The sequence below is a fragment of the Diceros bicornis genome, chromosome 1 (assembly GCF_020826845.1).
Source record: "Diceros bicornis minor isolate mBicDic1 chromosome 1, mDicBic1.mat.cur, whole genome shotgun sequence".
NCBI classification, from domain to species: Eukaryota; Metazoa; Chordata; class Mammalia; order Perissodactyla; family Rhinocerotidae; genus Diceros; species Diceros bicornis.
The window spans coordinates 17602892-17619308 of record NC_080740.1 but is presented as its reverse complement, the minus strand read 5'-3'; the positions used below and the strand labels follow the sequence as shown (position 1 = coordinate 17619308).

Sequence of the window (16417 nt, the reverse complement as noted above, 5' to 3'; positions counted from 1 at the left end):
CCTGAAACAGATTATTAGTTTAATCAAACAACATCGTCTCATTTGTTTGCTTGTAAAAGAGAATTTGTCAAAAATGTTGACTCTGTTCTCTATCATTCCTACTACCACCCCAGGCTAAGTGACTATTGTTTTTCAGCTGGATTATTGTGATGTCTTCCTAACTAATTGCCTCTCTAATAATCTTGTTTCTCTGAAATCTAGCTGTAGAGATCATTTTAAATCCTAATTTAGATCTTGTCACTTCCAGCCTTAGAAAAGTTCTTGGCTTCCCATTGTAGTTAGGATAGAATGCAAAAATCTTTACCATAGCCTATAAGGCCCTGCTTGATTAGGACCCCACCTTCTTCAATTGTTTCTTATGCCACTGTCCCTTTGACTCAGTGTTCCAGCCACAATGAGCTCTTGTGATCCCTCAAAAGCCCCAATCTCCTTCTTATCTTAGGGCTTTCCTATGTGCTCTTCCCTCTCCCTGGAACATGCTTCTCCTTCACACTTCGGTGCTACACATACTATTCTAGAGATCTCTTTAGGGTCAGGAGGTGGCTGTCAGTGGTTACTTTTACTGGGCTGGGCTGGTAATGCTTCATGACAGAGATTCTCAAACTTAAAGATGAATCAGCTTTCTTAGGCAGACAAGTGGGACAAAAGTGTAACCTCAGTAGAGGGAACAGAACAGATAAAAATACAGAAGACAAGAAACCATTTGGCATAGAAGTAGCAGTGCCATTTGTTAAAATAAGGAAATAGACTGAGGATGAAGTTTTTTTGTTTTGTTTTGTTTTGGTGAAGAAGATCAGCCCTGAGATAATATCCATGCCAATGCTCCTCTTTTTGCTGAGGAAGACTGGCCCTGAGCTAACATCCGTGCCCATCTTCCTCCACTTTACGTGGGACGCTGCCACAGCATGGCCTGACAAGCGGCGCGTCAATGTGTGCCTGGGATCTGAACCCCAGGCCAGGCTGCCAGCAGCGGAGCGCACGCACTTAACTGCTATGCCACGGGGCCGGCCCCAGGACGAAGTTTTGAGAGAAAGATGATCTCTGCTTGGGACACGTTGAGTTTGATTTATCTGGGAGCTACATAGAGAAGCGGGAGCTAGATGCGTGGGGATAAATATGGGATGGATGTATAAAGGCAGGGAAGGATATATAGAGCTAGGAGTTATCAGCACATACAATTTCCTAGGAAATCACTGTAGAGTAATAAAAAAGAAACACCAAAATTTAAATAGCAGGCATCAGTAAAAAGAAGACAAAGAAGGAGTGGTCAGAGAAATTGTCTCTGGAAACAAGGGAGGCAAGAGTTTCAAGGAGGAAGCAGTCCACAGCAGAAACAGTAGATAATTTAATTAAGGTGAGAGCTGAAAGAAACTCAAGGGATTGGGAAATAGGAAAGTCTTTGATGAGTTTTGCCAGAGAAATGTGAGAACCTGAGCTATAAAGGAAAGTAGCTGGAGATTGAGGCGAAATTGGGATGAACGAAATGTAGCCAGAGATTGAAGACCACTCTTTTGTGGAACTTGGCTGTGAAAGAGCAGAGGGGAAGAGGAACAGGGAGGCCAGATATGAAGTGGGTGCAGAATTGAGGAAGAGTATTTTATTTATTTTCTTATAGTGAGACTTAATCTGTTTTATAGGAAAAGGAGGGTGATATTGAAATATAGTTTTTAAGGAAACGATTTATGAAACAAAATATTGCACGAGAGAGTAGAGGATCTGCTTTAGAACCGAGAAGAATTAACTTTTAGTGGAGGAGCAAACTCTTGAGACAGAAGAAAAGAGAAATGAGTCATGGACTGGTTACACATCTGTTCACTGCAGTTCTCCTCTGTGAGGTAGGAGATATAGTCACTGCTAAGAAGCCAGAGGATGTGAAAAGTAGCCACTTGATCTCAGCAACTTTACTGATCTATATCTGATGGTGCAAAACCATAGTGGTTTTACACATCAAGGGTTCGTGGTTATGAGGACTTGATCCACACATAAAATATTTGAGGCTGTGACATTTCTGCAGATATGTGCACATGGCCTGGTCTAGTCTCTCCTGAACCAGAAGTAGGGGTGCAAGGCCAGTGGAGGTTTGAAGGTTAAGGATGTGAAAGGAGCTGGGACAGCAGGTGAGATCCCCTCTGAGTGTGAACATCAGGCCATCATGGGGACTGATTCTTCTTTGATGGAGGCCTTGACACCACCTTCTTTTTGCCATTGGAGTGCATTTAGGAATCACGACAATTCTAGGCGCTACCTGATAATGCTTGACTGTACCTCATATTTGAGTTTTTAAATGTTTTCAAATAACCATCTAATTTTGAAAGGAATGAGAACTTTTGGGGGAGGGGTGATGTATGGAATTTTCTATTGTTAAAATAAACAGCTATGCCGTCCCTATAGTTCTCACTGGCTAATAACAATTAAAAAGTTTTAAAGTATATATTTATCCAATGTATTTAGCATATATTCTATAGGTACATTTGGTTTAAATCAATAGATTATAGCTGTGGATGAGTCTTTACTTCATATATCTGTGAACATATAATTATTTCCTACTTTTAGTGGTACTGAAACTTTCTTTAGTGTAACATACTTTTTTAATCTTTAATTTTGTTATTTTGCCTTTGCCTGTTGTCCTTCTGAGTTAACAGCATTCCGGACACAAAGTAAGCACTGAATAAACACCTGCGGATTGACCGACCCGGTTCCCAAAGCAGGATGCTCCAGTCACAGGATCAAATCAGGAAAATGACATTGCCAATTTAAACCTGTCTTCCCGGTTGCTCTATGCCACCCGTTCTTGGCTAAGCTGTGTGTGTGAGCAACCTGCCTCGCAGCCTTGCTCACCGGCTTTAGGAGTGGAGGAGGGAGAAGTTACTAAAGTAAAGAAATCTCTAGCTGGGGTTTTCTTTTTCTCCAGCTGCTAATCTTAATTACACTGTCAACCTAAGGATATCACAGGTACACACCTTTTTTTTCGTTTTCCACTATGCTTCATTATCAGAAACAAAAATTCTTGGGGCAAGGCCACCGGGGTCAAGCTATAAGTGTAGGATGAGAAATTGTTCAAGGCAACTATATTTGAACACCTATCTTTTTATAGTCCATTAAAAAGAAGTTTTTGGATGTTTCTATCATAAATAGTAAGCCGAGGGCTTTCCCTTTCTATGTATTTCTGGCAAAGCCATGCTATGTATTACTCTGCTGTGTTGTATTTTTAGCACATTGTTTGATTTAAAATGTTATTGATTTTTCTTAGAAAGTTTTTATTATTCTGTTTAAAATGTAGTTTTAAAAACTTTGCCTGTTGTTTCATGTGCAAATTTTTTTTGAATCACATATGGCTTTTAAAAAACAATGTCTGGAAGGCTAAAATTTTCCATAAGAATGTGTCTAGAATACAGTGGTATACAAGACAGACTAGATTCTTGTCCTCACAGAGTTTATCTTCTAGTGGGGAAGATATTTTTGAAAAACAAGTAAAATGATAAATAGATAATTTTAGGTGGGGATAAGCATTATGAAGAAGAATAGAAAAGAGAGAGAAGATAGAGTGATGGGGCACAATTGGCAGTGGCAGTTGCTGTTTTCGACAAGGTGATCGGAGAAGACCGTTGGGAAGAGAGGATTTTATTCAGAGATGAGAACGAAGTGAGGGACTGAGATGTAAGAAGGACTGGGAAAGCTGACTCAACCAGAAAGAAAGCAAGCGCACAGCCCTTGAGTTGGAAATGAACTGGGCACGGTGTGCTTAAAGAATATCAAGAAGGGCCAGTGTGCTGGGTGCTAAGTGAATGTGGGAGAGGTTGGTCACAGACAAATTAGGATAATGTTGGGCCCTTTAGGTAATGATGAGAATTCTGGGTTTTAATCTGTGTGTGAAGGTGGGGAGTTGTATTAGTCAGCTTGAGCTACAGACTGGGTGGCTTAAACAACAAAAATTTAGTTTCTCACAGTTCTGGAGGCTAAGGCCCATTTTGAGTTAATTTTTGTGAGTGGTGTAAGATGGGGTCCAATTTCATTCTTCTGCTTGTAGTTATCCAGTTTTCCCACCATTTATTGAAGAGACTATCTTTTCCCCATTGAGTATTCCTGTCTCCCTTATCAAATATTAGTTGACCGTATATGTGAGGGTTTATTTTTGGGCTCTTGATTCTGTTCCATTGGTCTGTCTATTTTTATGTCAGTACCACACTGTTTTGATTACTATAACATTGTAATATAGTTTGAAATCAGGAAGTGTGATGCCTCCAGCTTTGTTCTTCTTTCTCAGGATTGCTTTGGCTGTTCGAGATCTTTTGTGGTTCCATACGAATTTTAGGATTTTTTTCTATTTCTGTGAAAAATGCCATTGGAATTTTGAAAGGGATTGCATTGAATCTATAGATGGCTTTGGGTAGGATGGGCGTTTTGACAATATTAATTCTTCCAGTCTATGAACATAGGATATCTTTCCATTTGTTTGTGTCTTCCTCAATTTCTTTCATCAGTCTTATAGTTTTCAGTGTACAGGTCTTTCACCTTCTTGGTTAAACTTACTTCTGGTTATTTTATTGTTTTTGATGCTATCATAAATTGTTTATTTCTTTTTCAGATATTTTGTTGTTAGTGGTATCTCTTCTTATAAAGACACTAATCACATTGGATTAGGGCCCCATCCTTATGACTTCACCTAATCTTAGTTATTCCTTAGAGGCCCCATCTCCAAATATAGCCATACTAGGGGTTAGAGATTCAACATATGAATTTTGGGAAGACAAAAACAGTCCATAACAGCAATGATATGATCTGACTTAAATGTTTAGAATATCACTTTGACTGCTGTGTACCAAACAGACCATATGGAAGAAAGAGTAAAACAGAGAGACTAGTTATACATCTAAGGCAATTGTTCAGGTGAGAGATAAGAAAGACTCTGAATAGGATGACAGTGGTGGAAATTGGGATGATATGTGGATTCAGAGCACATTTTGAAAGCAAAGCTGTAAGGACTTGCTAAATGTGGGTGGATAAAAGAATGAGAGGAAGTAAGAAAGAAAAGACCATAGTTTTGGGTCTAAGCATCATAAGCTAAGATAGAGAGGACTAGGTGAGGAAAGGAGTCTGGTGGGAAAATCAAGAATTATATTTTGGACATGTTAAGACTGAGATGCCTATTAGTCATTTAGTGATTTGGAATAAGCAGTTAGATGAATATTCAATTTGTGGTATGTTGATTCATAACCAACTTTTATAAAAGCATCTATTTTAGGAAGGTTACTTATTACTTAGTTAAAAGCACTTGAAATTAACTCTAGTTGAATTAAGCAGTACAATAGCATATTGACTAGCTCACAGAATCATTGGGAGAGCTGAAGAATCTGGCCTAAGTAATCAAGAAAATTTCCCCCAAACACCCCAAATCAGAACTGGCACTGAGAAGAAAACTGCTAACCATATTTCAAGATGATATTGCCCCAACCTGTGCTTGAACTACCAACATTTCAGTTTTCATACTGTCTGGAGACCAGCCAGCCTCCTGGTGGCCTGTTGATTATATTGGACTCCTTTCATAATGGAGGGTGCAATTATTTTGGAACAGATGATTAGACGATTATTCTGTATTTGTATTTGCTTTTCCTGCCCACCATGTTTCTGCCAGAATTACCATTCATAGATTTACCAAATATATTCTGCATCATGAAGTACCATACAACATAACTTATTTCATGGTGAAGGAAGTAAGAAAGTGGACTAATGTTGATGGGATTACTGGCTTAACTATGCATTCCCATTTTCCAGCAGCAGTTGACCTTACAGAATTTTGGAATGGCATACCAAATATTCAGTTCGGTGCCAGCTAGGAGACAACACTGTGTGAAGTTGAGGTACTAGTCTATAAGATATGGTATATGCCCTGACCCAGTGACCATTTATAGTACTGATGCTTCCATAGCCAGAATACATGAATCTGGTAAGCAAGGGGCAGAACTGGGAGTGACATCTCTCACAAATTTGTGTCATGCACAAAAATTTTGCTTCCTACTCCAGTCCCTTTACGCTCCACTGGTTTAGGTGTCTTCGTAAGCAAGGGAGGGCTGCTTCCAAAGGGCATCAAGCAAAGATTGGTATGATTGAATTGGAAGATGACATTGCCACTTTCCCATTTCCAATTCTGAAACCACATGATGAATAGTCAAAAAGAGGATTATGGTATGACAGGAATGATTGATCCTAGCTATCATGGGGAAATAGTGTTGCTATTACACAATGGAATCAAAAAGGTGTTAATGGAAACTCAGTGATCTTCTGAGGTGCCTCTTAATACTGCCATTTCCAGTGTTAAAGATTAATGGAAATCCACAACAATCCAATACAGAAAAGATGGTCAAGGGGTCAGCTTTCTCAGGGATGAAACCCTTAGCTGAGGGCAAAAGAAACATGAAATTGATAGTAGAGGAGGCAAGTCAACACTACAAATACAGCACCAAAGATGAGTTGCAGAAATAAGGACTGTAGCATCTACCCATATTTTCTTTACTGTGTAGCTATATTTTATCAGGTTTCCCTACATTTTCCCTCCATTTCTCCTGTGATTTATATAGTGTATTTTAGTGGTAGTTAACTTTACATGTACTAATGTACATAGTTTATAGAATATTGAGACAAGACCATGGCACAACTCCAGGAGAATTGGATATCTTCCAGAAAGTCTGGATTTCAATTGGATTAAGACTTCAGTTCATTCCCTTTAAATGGGGAAGACAGTTACTTTAGGTTAAGTGGGAGCATTTTTTTCTGGAACTTTAAGTATGAGGAGAAGCTTGTAAGTTGATATTGGGCTGCCCAAGGTTTGGCTTATAATGGACATTTGTGATTCATTTTGGCTACATAGCAACCAAGCCCCTTTCTATATTTGGGGAATTCTCCTCTTAGGAGTCTTGGTGTGGGGCAAAGAGACTCTATTGCTATAGAGGCTGAGAATCTTAGACACTTAGCAGCTTCCCTTGAAGATAGAACTCTCTCATGAGACTTAGGTTCTGAGCTGGACTTTGACCAAGGAGTTAGTGATGCAAGAAACCAAGAACAGCATTCTTTCTGTGTGTGACCGTGGCAATGACAACAAATATTTCCTTATGAACAACAAGGTTGAGACTTAGTTTGGAGCTTTTCCTTTGGATTCTTAGCCTGAAATTGGGCTCTCTAGTCCTCCAGTGCATCTGTAAACTCTCTAATATCCTTTTAATAAACTCCTTTCGTGCTTAACTCTAGCCAAAATTGTTAAAAATCAAGAATCTCAACTAATATCGCATCTGTTGTGGTGGTCTCCAACATTGTGCCATTGTTATAAATCCCTTTTAAAAATGCCTTTCAAACAATCCCTTTTTTAAAAAAATCTGTTTTTAAAAGTCAGTCATGAACTTTATATTTTAAAATTAAGCAAAATGCATTTATTAAGTCTGTGCAACTTTAGGTCAGATAAAATTATAATATTCATCAGTTAAAAAATATTCAAAATAACATATATGCCTTTCATCGCTACTTTTAGGAGCTGTAGGTTGAGGATCACCAGGTTGAGATAAAGTGCACACTGTGCGATAAAATCTTATTAATTCAAATGAAATGGGAGGAAGGAGTATGTCAATGTAAAACACCAATTTTTAAAAACATGAGGTTTTATAATTTCCAAGTACTTATAGCAATTAACTGCATCTAAAGCATTACTAGAAATGCTAGAAATCTACTAGAAATTACTAGAGATCTGCCAAGCAAGATTAACAGACTACATGACCATGTAATCAAGTTTTGTTTTGTTGGAAGGGACCTGTATTATTCAGGATTTTTTCTGTTTCAAATAATAGAAACTCAATTCAAACTGGCTTAAATAAAAACAGGATTGTGTTGGCACACAGAATTGAAAAATCCAGGGTTAGTCTGGCTGAAGGCATTGCTGCATTGTGGGGGTTAAAATAAAACGCCAGGACTGAGTCTGCCTCTCTCCACTGCTTGGCTGTACTTCCCTCTGTATTGGCTCCATTCTCAGGCAAGCCCTCCCCTATTACTAACAAGATGGCTGCCAGAAGTTTCAGGACTACATCTTATCCTTCCAGCAACCCTGTCAAAGAAAGAATTTCTTTTTCTCAACAGTTTCTAAAAGAGTCTTAGGACTGACTTAGATTTACCCAGCATCATGACCCATGTACCATTTTTGGCCAAGAAGATGAGAGGCACTGAATGCCTATATCAGCATCACATTCCCATTGCTGAAACCTGAGGATGACTTCAGCTCTATCAGACCTCAAACCTCATAGAAGTGCAGGAGAGGTGGTTCAACAAAGAACATTGGGATGCCATAACCAGAAGAAGGAATAGGGTGCTGGCCATGCAGAAATAGCAGCCATTTCACTGGAGGAAATTCCCAGCACCACCTGGAGCATCAAACTCCTCTGTAACACCACTGATTGGGACTGAGCTTTGACTTGTACACTCCTTGTGTTGATGTACTTTCTTTCTCACTTGGCAATCTATTCTGTTGCCAATAAGTATTAAAGTTGTTCCTTACAGTGAATTCAAATTTGTTTCCTTGGATTTTAAAAACATTGATCTGTCTAGGCTCTGCTCTCTGGAGTACAGCATTTGCCCCTTCCCACTTAAAAAGGATGCTCCCTCAAGTGTTTGAGGTCAGATATCATGCAAATCATGTTTCCCATCCAGTGTTGTTGTTTATTCAGCCATTTCTCAAATGACACATCTTGCATGACCTTCACTGTCTTGGACACTTTTCCTCAAAACATTTTCTTGTTCGTCTATGTTTCTTTTACTAAGCATAGAAATATGCTTCTATAAGAGAATGTTTTGGGATAAATAAAACCACAAGGAAATAAGATTGCACCATGAAATACAGACTATCATCTTGTCAACTGTGACATCTTTCTACAAGCAGTCCAATTTGGTTGGAATATCAATCCTTGAATTTGGAGGTAAAGTGGATACCATAGGACACTTTATATTTTGTCCCAGAGTGACCATAGTCTGGACTGCCTAGGACAGTCCCAAATTGTGCCTTAGGCATAATTATTAATGGTGCCCCCTTTCACTTTCAAAACCTTATTTTGATCACCCTAATATTGAACCACTATCTGCTATTGATGTGTCAGGTATCCCACAGACATACAGGTGCACTAGGCTATGAACTACTTGAGAGACTGTTTTATTTGTCTTTGTATTCCTAGAGCTTAGCTCGGTTCCAGGGACACAGTGGATATTTAATACACGCTTATTGAATAAGGGGATGAATAAATCTAATCATATTGTTTTAAGCTTAAATACACAACTTTGCATTTGTCCTTAAAAAGTACACATATCACTGGCTGATGCATGCTTTAAAACAAGTGATGTGTTTGCATGCTTAAAAAAATTCTGTATTTTTCGAAATAGCCCTAATATTTCATAGACAATATTGTAGACAGTGGATGATGGGCAAATAAATGAAAATTAACTGTAAAAATTTAGCCAGTAGAGTATCCATGTGTCTAGCCTACAGTATCCATGTGCCTAATTTAATATTTATATTAAATAAATATTGATAGAATCAAGACTATCCTCAAAAATATTTAATTATCAAGTTCATAGATTATGATAGTAAAGCAGATACTGAAAAAAGTGAATTCAACAGATTTGGTCTTAGAGACCCATGAGCTTATTTTAATACAGACAGTGCAGACGTGTAGGATCAGCCAAACATTGCTTAAATAAAATGCTTAGAGAAAGTAGCAATCTAGACTCACAAAGATGATAGACACCACTTAGTTCAATCCATTCTTTCTGCATAGGAGAAAACTTGGATCAGAAAAGATGGACTGACTTCTTGTCTAAGGCCACATGGTTAGTTACCAGCAGAAACAGATAAAGAATGCAGGTCTTCAGCTGAGAAATATGGGGTTTTTCACTTTTGTTTAATGGGATTTTATGGGTTAATGGAGTTAATTAGAAAAACATTTTAGAAATCTTTGTTATTTTGTTTTTAAAGAAGGAACGTTGATCAACTGGTTGATATTTCAGTGACCTTATTTTCTTGAATAGCTATAGGAGTGTTCTAAACATAAAAGGACCACATTCTAAACATGAGGTTTCCCTACAGTAGTTGTAGAGGGAATGCAGATTGAGTGAGCTAAATGTGGGGTGGCCAGATAATTTATCACCCAAACTGAAACATTTCTGAAAGCGAGAGACGGTACTATTAATAATTATGCTGGAACAACAGGTGTAAACCAGAACTGTCTTGGGCAAACCAGAATATATTGTCACACTAGACAAATGTGTACTTGTTTTGTAGTTAATTGTTTTCTTTTAGGGAGCTGTGGGCAAGAATTCTGTTAATGGAAGTTGGGGGGAGGGGCTTTGTTGTGTTTGCTGTATTAAATATGTACGTTATATAATAAACAAGTTTCAGGATTTGGATTTAGTCCAAGCATATTACACATCTAGAATGTACACATCCAGAAATTTACATCTGCCATATCATTTTGGGAGCATCAGGGTTAGTAACTATAACATGAATCAGGTCTCAAACAGGTTGGGAAAAGTACAAGTTGTTTTGAGACACCTCAACCTCTCTCCAATCCCATTACTAATTGTGAAAGCAATGCAGATGTTTTTGTTTTCTTCTTGACTTGGGTCACATTCCATTGTGGGATGTTGTAAGAGGTTTAACCAAGCATAGAATAGTAATGAGCAATTTGGGAGACCCAGTTCTAAAAATTTGCCTTTGGTCACACACAACTATCACTTAGAATCTAAGAACATGGAACCATTTGATTTGCAAGGTTAATCGTACACCTGTTTACTTTGGCACATTTTCTAAGAGGTTAAACGAGAAAAGTAAAGAGTAGGTTCTGGTCCACTTGTCCAAGAAAAAAAATATAAACCCATGAGTCTTCTAGTACTTTTCCTATCACATTGAAATATACAAACTTGGTCACCATATTTCTCCTTTGCAAACAGCTGAGGCCTCTTGACTTTTGCTTGTAGCCAGTAGTTTCCAGCTTGGCTGCACATTAGAATTACCTAGAGGCCTTTTTAGAAATCCTAATACACAGGTCCCACTTTAGATCAACCAAATTATCATCTTTGGTGGTGGAACCCAGGCATCAGTATTTTTAAAATACTACAGATAATTCCAATGTGCAGGCAAGGCTGAGAACCACTGCTGTAGACTCAACTCTATCCTCAGCTCTGGAATCATTTAAGGGCTGATTTGAGGAGTTCAAGTCCAGTGCTCCAAGGAGTCTGGAGGAGTCAAAATCAAGTTACAAAGCTAGTGTGACTTACAAGTTCCAGTAACTGATCTAGAGCTGCAAGCCAAAGTAAGAAAAAATTATCTTTGCACTTAGGTAGGCTTCATTTTTAAACCTGGATCAGGTACTTAAATTAGCTGTATGGACTCAGACATGTTACTTATTCTATCTGAGCCTCAGCTTCCTCATCTGTAAAATGGACCAATAACACTTGTTGCTGTGCTGCTACTATTGCTTGCCTTGTTAATGAAATCAATCCTCCTCTGCCATTTACCCTAGATTTGGAAGCTTCCATTCCTAGAAATATCTAGAGGCCTGTCTCAATAACCTTATATTCTAGGACATAGCTTCTGCTTCGTTCAGGTGGATGCCTTCTCAATGACTACAATCTCTCCTTGACACCAGTCCAATGTTGGGGTTCTGCTACCTGCTAATAGGTTGTCCTGATCTTATTTTCCCATGCACATATACGTTTGTGTGCTGCACCTTCTAGATTTCTCATTTCTGGGCTCCTGCTACCTTACCATTGGCATGTTCCATAACTTCTTTCTGGATATCACTGACACCTGTTGCCTCTAAGTACACATATTGGGCACCAAGTTCTATGAGCCTGACTAGACTTCCTCTTAGTACTTCTAAATGGGCTATCACCCCAAATTCTGCCTCAACTCTAGGGAATGTATGGGGTTGATTCATCAAATCAACATTTGTGGAGCATTTACCAAATACAAGCACTTTGGCTCTGCACTCATAGACAATTTACAGAATAGTGGGGAGAGATGGACAACAAAAGGTGTAATAATAACAGTGATAGGGACAGTTTCTAGGCCATCATCATCCCTGTATTCTCTTTTCTCATCAAAGCTTGCTACTTCTATATCTGTTTATGTCACAAAACAGAATCATTGTTTAAAACAATATTTTAATATTGAAGGGGATGGCAAGGAAAGTGGTTATTGTTTTTATTAAGCTATATTGGATACACAAGTTTTGCTCTACATGATTGGAATGATTTGGATTATTAATTTTGTTTTGATAATTTTTCAAAGTTCATTTCCTACTCCTTGGCATAGTGCAAGTGTGCCCTCAATTCTGTCTTGGGATCGACTTTGTGAATCTAAAGGGAGCTCTATGCTTTTCCTTAGGAGGAATTTAGTATGCTGTCTGGATGAGGTCTCCTCTGGCTCTCTAAAAATGAACTAACCAGGCTCCATGTGTCATTTTCTATAAAGACCTTACAGGTATGTGAGCAAATGAGTCTCAAAGAGCAATTTGGTGGCCTTCCCAGCAATCTACGTTGTGGAGCAATCAGTGAAGACGGTATCTGAGCTGCCCTTCTGCTACCTTCCGTGACTGTGCTTATCAGTCCTGACGCCCCTCTGCGCCTTTCCAATTACCTTTCTTTGTGTTTTCTGTGGCTGCCAGTGACTTTTTATTGAGGAGTTCTATATTGCTCATGGGGGTCATGATGATGATGGTGGTGATTCTTGTTGTTATTTTAGCATTTTAACAAAATTCAAAAGTAATCTGCTGCCTCCTGGCTGCTCTACTCAAGACCAGTCAACTTTGAAGTTGCCCAGTTTGCTTTGTGGTGATCAGGGCTGGTTGAGCAAAAATTACAAAGGAGAAAAAGATTAGGTTTAGTAAATCTGTCTCTATTATTATGTATCTAGCCTTTTTTGTGCTGGTTTCCTAGGGTGCCCTCTGCTGGGCTCCAACCAGGTCTTCTGATTCTGGGTAATAGCCCATGTAACCCATGCCTCAACTCTCATTAAAAACCTACCATTTTATGTCATACGTCATCAGAATCCCAGTATTTGTCTTCCGGGCTGATAATTAATCCAGGTAGACTAATCTATGTCAACAGGTTAATATATTTCATTGTATAAGTGGGGAAAAAAAAGCCAACGCCCCTCACTTAAGTGTACATTTCCACCGTGATTTTATGAAGGATAACACTTCTACCTAGTGTCTAATTCCTTGGTGATTAACGGTGGGAATGGAGGCCAGGCATATGGGGAAGGCTATGTTGTGAGAAATCAAAGGGGAAAATATTTTCCAACAGGCAGGACCTTATGGATCTCCTCAAATTAAACTGTGTGGGCAGCTGTCTACTCCACCGTCTATATGGTCAACTCCCATAGAGGTAATTTTCACTCTGCCAGCAGGAAAAGAATGAACAACACTGTTTACTTTTTTAAGCGTTTATGAAGAATGCCTTGAGCTCTTTGGAGGGTATTGTCTAAATCCTAATAACAAGGAAGTATGTGGCATTGTTTGGTGGATTAGTTTGTCCATAAAGATGTGTATAGGGTATACATCCATTGGCATGACCTCTGTTGCCCTGTGTATTTTCTTGTCTACTGTAACAAGTTGGGCAATTCCTGTCTGTAAGCACATTTCTGAAGAACTGGTTAGAGCCAGCCTTCATAAGAGGAACCTGTTATGAAACCAACTCCAGAGGATATGTACTTTGTTGAAGATCTACTGAAAGATACACATACTTGAAAATGAAATTGCTTTCTTTTGGCTCCCACCTAGCCCTTAAAAACCAGAGACACTTGGGGCTCAGTTATAATTAGACAGAGAGGGGAGATGACAGCTGGGTCTGATCTGCAGTTTTTTGTAAGCTTTCTCATTGTTAAAGCTGGTATTTTCATAGCTGTTGAATGCACATGTTTCAAGAAGATCAGCTAAATTAATAACATTATCAAGTTAATAATATGACCAAGATTGGGAACTTGGAGGACATAGCACAAATTTTTTAAAGTCTTACCTTTTTCCTTAAAATTTGATGTGAATTTTGTATCTTTCTCTTTAACATATCCATGTTTAATTTAAGACCAAAATAACATTTTAAGTTACTTTTCAGTTAAGTTATTAAATCTTCAGTTAAATAAATGTTCCAGTAAGAAACATCACCTTTATCTTGTGGCTTCTGATCTAAAATTGTATATCCCCAGGGATGTATGTATTCAAATTTGAGAAGCAAAAGCTCAGAGGAATAGTGAGGGAGAGGATCTAGTCAGAGAAGAAGAAAATGTATTCATGATTAATCAGTAGGTAAGGAGGATTAGCCTGGGTTTCCTTGTGAATAACTTTCACAGAGAACAGCGGCATTTGACGACAAGATCTAGCGTATACCTGTAATGAAGTAGGGATGTTAGGAGTCAGCACGGGAGTCAAAGAGAAAATAAAATACAGAGTCATTAGGATGGATGTGGAAGAGGGAAGAGGCAGAAATGTGATTAAAGTAATGCAGATTTCCTGGGTTCCTTATAGACCTATAGTAATTGTTGATGCACAAAGTAGATGGTATGGCAAATAAATAAAGAGCATTATTCTGCATATTAAATTTTGCATGATAGCATCTTCTCTCTCCCTGAAATTTTAAAGTGAATATTCTTTTAATCTTGAAAGTGGTATATATTTTTTATCACTAGTGTTTTATAATTATCAGGAATATATTCATCCCAGAAGTTAATTTGTCGATAGGTTATTTGAAACTCAGAGCGTGTTTTCCAATAGAAAGAGTCTTATTATCAGTGAGTTTTTCATGTCAGTCCCAAAAGTGTATTTAACACATAAAGTAGCTGGAATAGGTAAGGGGTAAAGGGTAAGGGCCAAGAATCTGCATTTTTTTGGTAAACACACTTTGATGCAAGTGATTTGAACAATACTGTGAGAAAAACTATTACAAGAGGTTGAAAACTCTTGTGATAAGGGCAGGAGACTGAGGACACTGGCTGAGGGCCCGGGCAGGGTTGCAAGGGGGTGTAAAGTACATGAAGTTGGCTATCCAGCCCGCAATTGCCCTCTCTGCTACCTGGTACCTCTCTAGACATCCAAAAAGAGTAGTTACTTGGGCAATTAGGCCAAAACGGATGCAACCACGGGTGGACACCTGACCTAAGCTAGGCCAACCAGATATTTTAACTTGCGAGTTTGCAACTAGGGACAGACGCACCAGCTAACCCCTGATAGTTATTTGAAATGAAGAGATTTCCAGGACCCACCGGGAGCCAGTTCTGTCAAGGAAGCAGACAAGCAGAGGAACAGCATACATAGGAAAAAAACGAGAAAGACAGAGAGAGAAGAATTGATGAGGAACCTTGCATTGGGGGTGGGGAGGAAGACCGAGAAAAAGTAGAAGAGCGAGGGAGAAACAGGGAAAGAAAACCAGAGGGAGAGAATTTTCCTTGGAGCCTGTCAATTTGCTGCTATAGACGCCTGTCCCTCTGACTGTGTTTTCTATAAGATATAAGGACCTCCTTTCCTTTTTCCACCTCTGTTCTTCTCCAAGTCTTGACTATTTCTGCCCTAAATAGAGATGAATGGCCCTGATGGAGAGGAAAGGAGCAGAGGGACATTCCTAGGACCACTTGGCCACAGATGAGAAAGTGACTGCTTATACTAAAATATAATATGTGGAGTATATTTATTTAAAATTGCCCATTTGTTAAGCACACTGAATTTTAAGAAGCAGCTTCAGGCTAGCTTGACAGTATTTATATGTAACAAATAAAATGCTTACTACCCTCTTTGAAATTTAACCGTATGTAATGTTTTACTTGATGAAACCCTTCTCTGGTTTGATCAGCTTCAGTTGTACTAACTGGCCTTTAAAAATTAGATGCTCTTCATTGTACTGAGAGACAAAGAATTGCGGATGAGGAATAAAGGTCTAGATTTGTTATTAACTTGAAATATATTAGGCCATACATAAGAATTATGAGTTTATATCATAAAAATCCTCACTATGCTGCGAGGGCTGAGCTAAAAATGTTCCAGTTTGGCTGAGTCGTAGTAAACTCACCTGATCAAAGCAGACAACATATTTGCCTTAAAAGGACCTTGGGCGAGTTTCCCTCCCTGCTTTTGTGTGAGAACAGGAGAGATGTAGCTTAATATGAACCGACAGAGAAGACAACCTCGATTCTACCTCAGCGCTGCTGCTCCCTGCTCAGCTAGAGGATTCTGAATAAGTCACAATTTCTCCAGTCTAAATCTCCTCACTTTTATAAAACATGAAATCCTTTCTTCAAACAAAGGCATTAAAAAAAAGACTTTTAAGTAGACTTGTGATCTAAGTGCTCTAAGAAAACCAATAGAGATGATGGGTTCAGATATAGTAAATATCCTTTAAAATG

The 16417-nt window shown here is 38.6% G+C and overlaps 1 long non-coding RNA gene across 1 annotated transcript in view; it reads left to right on the top strand.

The window, feature by feature from the left end:
* Positions 1 to 8474, top strand: part of LOC131396712 (uncharacterized) — a 59447-nt gene extending 50973 nt beyond the window's left edge. The window contains exon 5 of the long non-coding RNA XR_009216674.1: positions 8119 to 8474. This is a non-coding gene — a long non-coding RNA (uncharacterized LOC131396712). The remainder of the gene's footprint in view (positions 1 to 8118) is intronic.
* Positions 8475 to 16417: the final 7943 nt, after the last annotated feature.